The sequence below is a fragment of the Argopecten irradians genome, unplaced genomic scaffold (genome assembly GCF_041381155.1).
Source record: "Argopecten irradians isolate NY unplaced genomic scaffold, Ai_NY scaffold_0662, whole genome shotgun sequence".
Lineage (NCBI taxonomy): Eukaryota > Metazoa > Mollusca > Bivalvia > Pectinida > Pectinidae > Argopecten > Argopecten irradians.
In genome coordinates this window covers 4,611-17,500 of record NW_027188129.1, presented here as the reverse complement: position 1 = coordinate 17,500, position 12,890 = coordinate 4,611, and positions in this window count along the sequence as shown.

Sequence of the window (12,890 nt, the reverse complement as noted above, 5' to 3'; positions counted from 1 at the left end):
TATATGGTTTTTAAAGCTATGAGCTTCAAACCAGACCTTAAAGTTGTACCTTCTCATAGGTACTTAGAGAGAAAAATTTTCATTAACAACATGATCTAAAATCTATTGTGATTTTCTTGTTTATAATGTGATTGCAAAGGAAAATCCCAAATATGAATAAGTTGATGTGATAATTTTAAAAGTTATGTGAATTTTTGGCTCAAAAGGGTCTCATCTAGCCCGTTTTCGGAATTGAGACAAGTCAAAAAATTGAATTAAAAATTTATTTATCATCCTAACTTCACGAAACTTTGCAGTATTGCTCGGAATCAGGCTGCGAATCAGAATATATAAAAATAATTTGAGTATTGGTTAATACAAACATATATGGTTTTTAAAGCTATGAGCTTCAAACCAGACCTTAAAGTTGTACCTTCTCATAGGTACTTAGAGAGAAAAATTTTCATTAACAACATGATCTAAAATCTATTGTGATTTTCTTGTTTATAATGTGATTGCAAAGGAAAATCCCAAATATGAATAAGTTGATGTGATAATTTTAAAAGTTATGTGAATTTTTGGCTCAAAAGGGTCTCATCTAGCCCGTTTTCGGAATTGAGACAAGTCAAAAAATTGAATTAAAAATTTATTTATCATCCTAACTTCACGAAACTTTGCAGTATTGCTCGGAATCAGGCTGCGAATCAGAATATATAAAAATAATTTGAGTATTGGTTAATACAAACATATATGGTTTTTAAAGCTATGAGCTTCAAACCAGACCTTAAAGTTGTACCTTCTCATAGGTACTTAGAGAGAAAAATTTTCATTAACAACATGATCTAAAATCTATTGTGATTTTCTTGTTTATAATGTGATTGCAAAGGAAAATCCCAAATATGAATAAGTTGATGTGATAATTTTAAAAGTTATGTGAATTTTTGGCTCAAAAGGGTCCGGTCTCCCAAAGCCCAGCTCTCAAGCCCTATTTTTGCTCCAGGTTGACTTCACACACGTTTTTCAATGCTCATATATCTTGACATTTTCTTTCATATTCTGGTTTATTATGATTATGTAAAGAAAAAATGCCAAATATGGTGTGAATTACAGTATAGATAAAAATTTTATGGGACATTTTGGTAAAACAAGGGCTTTTGCCCGTCTGCGGAATTGAGAAAATGTCAAAAAATTGAATTAAAAATTTATTTATCATCCTAACTTCACAAAACTTTGTAGTATTGCTCGGAATCAGGCTGCGAATGAGAATATATAAAAATTATTTGAGTATTGGTTAATACAAACATATATGGTTTTTAAAGCTATGAGCTTCAAACCAGACCTTAAAGTTGTACCTTCTCATAGGTACTTAGAGAGAAAAATTTTCATTAACAACATGATCTAAAATCTATTGTGATTTTCTTGTTTATAATGTGATTGCAAAGGAAAATCCCAAATATGAATAAGTTGATGTGATAATTTTAAAAGTTATGTGAATTTTTGGCTCAAAAGGGTCTCATCTAGCCCGTTTTCGGAATTGAGACAAGTCAAAAAATTGAATTAAAAATTTATTTATCATCCTAACTTCACGAAACTTTGCAGTATTGCTCGGAATCAGGCTGCGAATGAGAATATATAAAAAATAATTTGAGTATTGGTTAATACAAACATATATGGTTTTTAAAGCTATGAGCTTCAAACCAGACCTTAAAGTTGTACCTTCTCATAGGTACTTAGAGAGAAAAATTTTCATTAACAACATGATCTAAAATCTATTGTGATTTTCTTGTTTATAATGTGATTGCAAAGGAAAATCCCAAATATGAATAAGTTGATGTGATAATTTTAAAAGTTATGTGAATTTTTGGCTCAAAAGGGTCTCATCTAGCCCGTTTTCGGAATTGAGACAAGTCAAAAAATTGAATTAAAAATTTATTTATCATCCTAACTTCACGAAACTTTGCAGTATTGCTCGGAATCAGGCTGCGAATCAGAATATATAAAAATAATTTGAGTATTGGTTAATACAAACATATATGGTTTTTAAAGCTATGAGCTTCAAACCAGACCTTAAAGTTGTACCTTCTCATAGGTACTTAGAGAGAAAAATTTTCATTAACAACATGATCTAAAATCTATTGTGATTTTCTTGTTTATAATGTGATTGCAAAGGAAAATCCCAAATATGAATAAGTTGATGTGATAATTTTAAAAGTTATGTGAATTTTTGGCTCAAAAGGGTCTCATCTAGCCCGTTTTCGGAATTGAGACAAGTCAAAAAATTGAATTAAAAATTTATTTATCATCCTAACTTCACGAAACTTTGCAGTATTGCTCGGAATCAGGCTGCGAATCAGAATATATAAAAATAATTTGAGTATTGGTTAATACAAACATATATGGTTTTAAAGCTATGAGCTTCAAACCAGACCTTAAAGTTGTACCTTCTCATAGGTACTTAGAGAGAAAAATTTTCATTAACAACATGATCTAAAATCTATTGTGATTTTCTTGTTTATAATGTGATTGCAAAGGAAAATCCCAAATATGAATAAGTTGATGTGATAATTTTAAAAGTTATGTGAATTTTTGGCTCAAAAGGGTCCGGTCTCCCAAAGCCCAGCTCTCAAGCCCTATTTTTGCTCCAGGTTGACTTCACACACGTTTTTCAATGCTCATATATCTTGACATTTTCTTTCATATTCTGGTTTATTATGATTATGTAAAGAAAAATGCCAAATATGGTGTGAATTACAGTATAGATAAAAATTTTATGGGACATTTTGGTAAAACAAGGGCTTTTGCCCGTCTGCGGAATTGAGAAAATGTCAAAAAATTGAATTAAAAATTTATTTATCATCCTAACTTCACAAAACTTTGTAGTATTGCTCGGAATCAGGCTGCGAATGAGAATATATAAAAATTATTTGAGTATTGGTTAATACAAACATATATGGTTTTTAAAGCTATGAGCTTCAAACCAGACCTTAAAGTTGTACCTTCTCATAGGTACTTAGAGAGAAAAATTTTCATTAACAACATGATCTAAAATCTATTGTGATTTTCTTGTTTATAATGTGATTGCAAAGGAAAATCCCAAATATGAATAAGTTGATGTGATAATTTTAAAAGTTATGTGAATTTTTGGCTCAAAAGGGTCTCATCTAGCCCGTTTTCGGAATTGAGACAAGTCAAAAAATTGAATTAAAAATTTATTTATCATCCTAACTTCACGAAACTTTGCAGTATTGCTCGGAATCAGGCTGCGAATCAGAATATATAAAAATAATTTGAGTATTGGTTAATACAAACATATATGGTTTTTAAAGCTATGAGCTTCAAACCAGACCTTAAAGTTGTACCTTCTCATAGGTACTTAGAGAGAAAAATTTTCATTAACAACATGATCTAAAATCTATTGTGATTTTCTTGTTTATAATGTGATTGCAAAGGAAAATCCCAAATATGAATAAGTTGATGTGATAATTTTAAAAGTTATGTGAATTTTTGGCTCAAAAGGGTCTCATCTAGCCCGTTTTCGGAATTGAGACAAGTCAAAAAATTGAATTAAAAATTTATTTATCATCCTAACTTCACGAAACTTTGCAGTATTGCTCGGAATCAGGCTGCGAATCAGAATATATAAAAATAATTTGAGTATTGGTTAATACAAACATATATGGTTTTTAAAGCTATGAGCTTCAAACCAGACCTTAAAGTTGTACCTTCTCATAGGTACTTAGAGAGAAAAATTTTCATTAACAACATGATCTAAAATCTATTGTGATTTTCTTGTTTATAATGTGATTGCAAAGGAAAATCCCAAATATGAATAAGTTGATGTGATAATTTTAAAAGTTATGTGAATTTTTGGCTCAAAAGGGTCTCATCTAGCCCGTTTTCGGAATTGAGACAAGTCAAAAAATTGAATTAAAAATTTATTTATCATCCTAACTTCACGAAACTTTGCAGTATTGCTCGGAATCAGGCTGCGAATCAGAATATATAAAAATAATTTGAGTATTGGTTAATACAAACATATATGGTTTTTAAAGCTATGAGCTTCAAACCAGACCTTAAAGTTGTACCTTCTCATAGGTACTTAGAGAGAAAAATTTTCATTAACAACATGATCTAAAATCTATTGTGATTTTCTTGTTTATAATGTGATTGCAAAGGAAAATCCCAAATATGAATAAGTTGATGTGATAATTTTAAAAGTTATGTGAATTTTTGGCTCAAAAGGGTCCGGTCTCCCAAAGCCCAGCTCTCAAGCCCTATTTTTGCTCCAGGTTGACTTCACACACGTTTTTCAATGCTCATATATCTTGACATTTTCTTTCATATTCTGGTTTATTATGATTATGTAAAGAAAAATGCCAAATATGGTGTGAATTACAGTATAGATAAAAATTTTATGGGACATTTTGGTAAAACAAGGGCTTTTGCCCGTCTGCGGAATTGAGAAAATGTCAAAAAATTGAATTAAAAATTTATTTATCATCCTAACTTCACAAAACTTTGTAGTATTGCTCGGAATCAGGCTGCGAATGAGAATATATAAAAATTATTTGAGTATTGGTTAATACAAACATATATGGTTTTTAAAGCTATGAGCTTCAAACCAGACCTTAAAGTTGTACCTTCTCATAGGTACTTAGAGAGAAAAATTTTCATTAACAACATGATCTAAAATCTATTGTGATTTTCTTGTTTATAATGTGATTGCAAAGGAAAATCCCAAATATGAATAAGTTGATGTGATAATTTTAAAAGTTATGTGAATTTTTGGCTCAAAAGGGTCTCATCTAGCCCGTTTTCGGAATTGAGACAAGTCAAAAAATTGAATTAAAAATTTATTTATCATCCTAACTTCACGAAACTTTGCAGTATTGCTCGGAATCAGGCTGCGAATGAGAATATATAAAAATAATTTGAGTATTGGTTAATACAAACATATATGGTTTTTAAAGCTATGAGCTTCAAACCAGACCTTAAAGTTGTACCTTCTCATAGGTACTTAGAGAGAAAAATTTTCATTAACAACATGATCTAAAATCTATTGTGATTTTCTTGTTTATAATGTGATTGCAAAGGAAAATCCCAAATATGAATAAGTTGATGTGATAATTTTAAAAGTTATGTGAATTTTTGGCTCAAAAGGGTCTCATCTAGCCCGTTTTCGGAATTGAGACAAGTCAAAAAATTGAATTAAAAATTTATTTATCATCCTAACTTCACGAAACTTTGCAGTATTGCTCGGAATCAGGCTGCGAATCAGAATATATAAAAATAATTTGAGTATTGGTTAATACAAACATATATGGTTTTTAAAGCTATGAGCTTCAAACCAGACCTTAAAGTTGTACCTTCTCATAGGTACTTAGAGAGAAAAATTTTCATTAACAACATGATCTAAAATCTATTGTGATTTTCTTGTTTATAATGTGATTGCAAAGGAAAATCCCAAATATGAATAAGTTGATGTGATAATTTTAAAAGTTATGTGAATTTTTGGCTCAAAAGGGTCTCATCTAGCCCGTTTTCGGAATTGAGACAAGTCAAAAAATTGAATTAAAAATTTATTTATCATCCTAACTTCACGAAACTTTGCAGTATTGCTCGGAATCAGGCTGCGAATCAGAATATATAAAAATAATTTGAGTATTGGTTAATACAAACATATATGGTTTTTAAAGCTATGAGCTTCAAACCAGACCTTAAAGTTGTACCTTCTCATAGGTACTTAGAGAGAAAAATTTTCATTAACAACATGATCTAAAATCTATTGTGATTTTCTTGTTTATAATGTGATTGCAAAGGAAAATCCCAAATATGAATAAGTTGATGTGATAATTTTAAAAGTTATGTGAATTTTTGGCTCAAAAGGGTCCGGTCTCCCAAAGCCCAGCTCTCAAGCCCTATTTTTGCTCCAGGTTGACTTCACACACGTTTTTCAATGCTCATATATCTTGACATTTTCTTTCATATTCTGGTTTATTATGATTATGTAAAGAAAAATGCCAAATATGGTGTGAATTACAGTATAGATAAAAATTTTATGGGACATTTTGGTAAAACAAGGGCTTTTGCCCGTCTGCGGAATTGAGAAAATGTCAAAAAATTGAATTAAAAATTTATTTATCATCCTAACTTCACAAAACTTTGTAGTATTGCTCGGAATCAGGCTGCGAATGAGAATATATAAAAATTATTTGAGTATTGGTTAATACAAACATATATGGTTTTTAAAGCTATGAGCTTCAAACCAGACCTTAAAGTTGTACCTTCTCATAGGTACTTAGAGAGAAAAATTTTCATTAACAACATGATCTAAAATCTATTGTGATTTTCTTGTTTATAATGTGATTGCAAAGGAAAATCCCAAATATGAATAAGTTGATGTGATAATTTTAAAAGTTATGTGAATTTTTGGCTCAAAAGGGTCTCATCTGCCCGTCTGCGGAATTGAGAAAATGTCAAAAAATTGAATTAAAAATTTATTTATCATCCTAACTTCACAAAACTTTGTAGTATTGCTCGGAATCAGGCTGCGAATGAGAATATATAAAAATAATTTGAGTATTGGTTAATACAAACATATATGGTTTTTAAAGCTATGAGCTTCAAACCAGACCTTAAAGTTGTACCTTCTCATAGGTACTTAGAGAGAAAAATTTTCATTAACAACATGATCTAAAATCTATTGTGATTTTCTTGTTTATAATGTGATTGCAAAGGAAAATCCCAAATATGAATAAGTTGATGTGATAATTTTAAAAGTTATGTGAATTTTTGGCTCAAAAGGGTCTCATCTAGCCCGTTTTCGGAATTGAGACAAGTCAAAAAATTGAATTAAAAATTTATTTATCATCCTAACTTCACGAAACTTTGCAGTATTGCTCGGAATCAGGCTGCGAATCAGAATATATAAAAATAATTTGAGTATTGGTTAATACAAACATATATGGTTTTTAAAGCTATGAGCTTCAAACCAGACCTTAAAGTTGTACCTTCTCATAGGTACTTAGAGAGAAAAATTTTCATTAACAACATGATCTAAAATCTATTGTGATTTTCTTGTTTATAATGTGATTGCAAAGGAAAATCCCAAATATGAATAAGTTGATGTGATAATTTTAAAAGTTATGTGAATTTTTGGCTCAAAAGGGTCTCATCTAGCCCGTTTTCGGAATTGAGACAAGTCAAAAAATTGAATTAAAAATTTATTTATCATCCTAACTTCACGAAACTTTGCAGTATTGCTCGGAATCAGGCTGCGAATCAGAATATATAAAAATAATTTGAGTATTGGTTAATACAAACATATATGGTTTTTAAAGCTATGAGCTTCAAACCAGACCTTAAAGTTGTACCTTCTCATAGGTACTTAGAGAGAAAAATTTTCATTAACAACATGATCTAAAATCTATTGTGATTTTCTTGTTTATAATGTGATTGCAAAGGAAAATCCCAAATATGAATAAGTTGATGTGATAATTTTAAAAGTTATGTGAATTTTTGGCTCAAAAGGGTCCGGTCTCCCAAAGCCCAGCTCTCAAGCCCTATTTTTGCTCCAGGTTGACTTCACACACGTTTTTCAATGCTCATATATCTTGACATTTTCTTTCATATTCTGGTTTATTATGATTATGTAAAGAAAAATGCCAAATATGGTGTGAATTACAGTATAGATAAAAATTTTATGGGACATTTTGGTAAAACAAGGGCTTTTGCCCGTCTGCGGAATTGAGAAAATGTCAAAAAATTGAATTAAAAATTTATTTATCATCCTAACTTCACAAAACTTTGTAGTATTGCTCGGAATCAGGCTGCGAATGAGAATATATAAAAAATTATTTGAGTATTGGTTAATACAAACATATATGGTTTTTAAAGCTATGAGCTTCAAACCAGACCTTAAAGTTGTACCTTCTCATAGGTACTTAGAGAGAAAAATTTTCATTAACAACATGATCTAAAATCTATTGTGATTTTCTTGTTTATAATGTGATTGCAAAGGAAAATCCCAAATATGAATAAGTTGATGTGATAATTTTAAAAGTTATGTGAATTTTTGGCTCAAAAGGGTCTCATCTAGCCCGTTTTCGGAATTGAGACAAGTCAAAAAATTGAATTAAAAATTTATTTATCATCCTAACTTCACGAAACTTTGCAGTATTGCTCGGAATCAGGCTGCGAATCAGAATATATAAAAATAATTTGAGTATTGGTTAATACAAACATATATGGTTTTTAAAGCTATGAGCTTCAAACCAGACCTTAAAGTTGTACCTTCTCATAGGTACTTAGAGAGAAAAATTTTCATTAACAACATGATCTAAAATCTATTGTGATTTTCTTGTTTATAATGTGATTGCAAAGGAAAATCCCAAATATGAATAAGTTGATGTGATAATTTTAAAAGTTATGTGAATTTTTGGCTCAAAAGGGTCTCATCTAGCCCGTTTTCGGAATTGAGACAAGTCAAAAAATTGAATTAAAAATTTATTTATCATCCTAACTTCACGAAACTTTGCAGTATTGCTCGGAATCAGGCTGCGAATCAGAATATATAAAAATAATTTGAGTATTGGTTAATACAAACATATATGGTTTTTAAAGCTATGAGCTTCAAACCAGACCTTAAAGTTGTACCTTCTCATAGGTACTTAGAGAGAAAAATTTTCATTAACAACATGATCTAAAATCTATTGTGATTTTCTTGTTTATAATGTGATTGCAAAGGAAAATCCCAAATATGAATAAGTTGATGTGATAATTTTAAAAGTTATGTGAATTTTTGGCTCAAAAGGGTCTCATCTAGCCCGTTTTCGGAATTGAGACAAGTCAAAAAATTGAATTAAAAATTTATTTATCATCCTAACTTCACGAAACTTTGCAGTATTGCTCGGAATCAGGCTGCGAATCAGAATATATAAAAATAATTTGAGTATTGGTTAATACAAACATATATGGTTTTTAAAGCTATGAGCTTCAAACCAGACCTTAAAGTTGTACCTTCTCATAGGTACTTAGAGAGAAAAATTTTCATTAACAACATGATCTAAAATCTATTGTGATTTTCTTGTTTATAATGTGATTGCAAAGGAAAATCCCAAATATGAATAAGTTGATGTGATAATTTTAAAAGTTATGTGAATTTTTGGCTCAAAAGGGTCCGGTCTCCCAAAGCCCAGCTCTCAAGCCCTATTTTTGCTCCAGGTTGACTTCACACACGTTTTTCAATGCTCATATATCTTGACATTTTCTTTCATATTCTGGTTTATTATGATTATGTAAAGAAAAATGCCAAATATGGTGTGAATTACAGTATAGATAAAAATTTTATGGGACATTTTGGTAAAACAAGGGCTTTTGCCCGTCTGCGGAATTGAGAAAATGTCAAAAAATTGAATTAAAAATTTATTTATCATCCTAACTTCACAAAACTTTGTAGTATTGCTCGGAATCAGGCTGCGAATGAGAATATATAAAAATTATTTGAGTATTGGTTAATACAAACATATATGGTTTTTAAAGCTATGAGCTTCAAACCAGACCTTAAAGTTGTACCTTCTCATAGGTACTTAGAGAGAAAAATTTTCATTAACAACATGATCTAAAATCTATTGTGATTTTCTTGTTTATAATGTGATTGCAAAGGAAAATCCCAAATATGAATAAGTTGATGTGATAATTTTAAAAGTTATGTGAATTTTTGGCTCAAAAGGGTCTTTCTGCCCGTCTGCGGAATTGAGAAAATGTCAAAAAATTGAATTAAAAATTTATTTATCATCCTAACTTCACAAAACTTTGTAGTATTGCTCGGAATCAGGCTGCGAATGAGAATATATAAAAATTATTTGAGTATTGGTTAATACAAACATATATGGTTTTTAAAGCTATGAGCTTCAAACCAGACCTTAAAGTTGTACCTTCTCATAGGTACTTAGAGAGAAAAATTTTCATTAACAACATGATCTAAAATCTATTGTGATTTTCTTGTTTATAATGTGATTGCAAAGGAAAATCCCAAATATGAATAAGTTGATGTGATAATTTTAAAAGTTATGTGAATTTTTGGCTCAAAAGGGTCTCATCTAGCCCGTTTTCGGAATTGAGACAAGTCAAAAAAATTGAATTAAAAATTTATTTATCATCCTAACTTCACGAAACTTTGCAGTATTGCTCGGAATCAGGCTGCGAATCAGAATATATATAAAAATAATTTGAGTATTGGTTAATACAAACATATATGGTTTTTAAAGCTATGAGCTTCAAACCAGACCTTAAAGTTGTACCTTCTCATAGGTACTTAGAGAGAAAAATTTTCATTAACAACATGATCTAAAATCTATTGTGATTTTCTTGTTTATAATGTGATTGCAAAGGAAAATCCCAAATATGAATAAGTTGATGTGATAATTTTAAAAGTTATGTGAATTTTTGGCTCAAAAGGGTCTCATCTAGCCCGTTTTCGGAATTGAGACAAGTCAAAAAATTGAATTAAAAATTTATTTATCATCCTAACTTCACGAAACTTTGCAGTATTGCTCGGAATCAGGCTGCGAATCAGAATATATAAAAATAATTTGAGTATTGGTTAATACAAACATATATGGTTTTTTAAAGCTATGAGCTTCAAACCAGACCTTAAAGTTGTACCTTCTCATAGGTACTTAGAGAGAAAAATTTTCATTAACAACATGATCTAAAATCTATTGTGATTTTCTTGTTTATAATGTGATTGCAAAGGAAAATCCCAAATATGAATAAGTTGATGTGATAATTTTAAAAGTTATGTGAATTTTTGGCTCAAAAGGGTCCGGTCTCCCAAAGCCCAGCTCTCAAGCCCTATTTTTGCTCCAGGTTGACTTCACACACGTTTTTCAATGCTCATATATCTTGACATTTTCTTTCATATTCTGGTTTATTATGATTATGTAAAGAAAAATGCCAAATATGGTGTGAATTACAGTATAGATAAAAATTTTATGGGACATTTTGGTAAAACAAGGGCTTTTGCCCGTCTGCGGAATTGAGAAAATGTCAAAAAATTGAATTAAAAATTTATTTATCATCCTAACTTCACAAAACTTTGTAGTATTGCTCGGAATCAGGCTGCGAATGAGAATATATAAAAAATTATTTGAGTATTGGTTAATACAAACATATATGGTTTTTAAAGCTATGAGCTTCAAACCAGACCTTAAAGTTGTACCTTCTCATAGGTACTTAGAGAGAAAAATTTTCATTAACAACATGATCTAAAATCTATTGTGATTTTCTTGTTTATAATGTGATTGCAAAGGAAAATCCCAAATATGAATAAGTTGATGTGATAATTTTAAAAGTTATGTGAATTTTTGGCTCAAAAGGGTCTCATCTAGCCCGTTTTCGGAATTGAGACAAGTCAAAAAATTGAATTAAAAATTTATTTATCATCCTAACTTCACGAAACTTTGCAGTATTGCTCGGAATCAGGCTGCGAATGAGAATATATAAAAATAATTTGAGTATTGGTTAATACAAACATATATGGTTTTTAAAGCTATGAGCTTCAAACCAGACCTTAAAGTTGTACCTTCTCATAGGTACTTAGAGAGAAAAATTTTCATTAACAACATGATCTAAAATCTATTGTGATTTTCTTGTTTATAATGTGATTGCAAAGGAAAATCCCAAATATGAATAAGTTGATGTGATAATTTTAAAAGTTATGTGAATTTTTGGCTCAAAAGGGTCTCATCTAGCCCGTTTTCGGAATTGAGACAAGTCAAAAAATTGAATTAAAAATTTATTTATCATCCTAACTTCACGAAACTTTGCAGTATTGCTCGGAATCAGGCTGCGAATCAGAATATATAAAAATAATTTGAGTATTGGTTAATACAAACATATATGGTTTTTAAAGCTATGAGCTTCAAACCAGACCTTAAAGTTGTACCTTCTCATAGGTACTTAGAGAGAAAAATTTTCATTAACAACATGATCTAAAATCTATTGTGATTTTCTTGTTTATAATGTGATTGCAAAGGAAAATCCCAAATATGAATAAGTTGATGTGATAATTTTAAAAGTTATGTGAATTTTTGGCTCAAAAGGGTCTCATCTAGCCCGTTTTCGGAATTGAGACAAGTCAAAAAATTGAATTATAAATTTATTTATCATCCTAACTTCACAAAACTTTGCAGTATTGCTCGGAATCATGCTACGAATGAGAATATATAAAAATTATTTGAGTATTGGTTTATACAAATACATATGGTTTTTAAAGCTATGAGCTTCAAACCACACCTAACACTTATGTACCTTCTCACAGGTACTTAGAGAGAAAAATTTTCATTAACAACTTGATCTAAAATCCATTGTGATTTTCTTGTTTGTAATGTTCTTGCAAAGGAAAATCCCAAATAGAAGATTTCAGAAAAGATGGCGATGATGTAACACAAAGGTACATCCAGGCGCTCAAAGGTACAACTGTTTTATCTGTACACATAAATATTGAGGGAACACAGCCGCTTGCGATGTTTGTTTACATTTTATTGTAATAAATAATACGGCAATCTGAGAACTATTGCGTTATTTTAATTTCAATATGTGTAAATAAAAATATTTTACAATAATATACAAATTTAAATATATGGTATTCATATATTTTACTTTGTTTATACTCCATTTCCGACCGCTACGAGAAAACTCGGTCGCCATTACATATAATCATTCACAGATATATTGCAAATATCAACTTGAAACTACAACTTAAATTCAAAGTCCGCGAAAATATAATGATAAGCAATTTCTGTTTTCGAAGTGTTACTTGATAAAACACCTTACGTTGTGTGATTAGTGCAAAATTGAACATTTGCTTTCGTAGGTTACCCCAAGCCCACGGCAGCCATTACAGTACA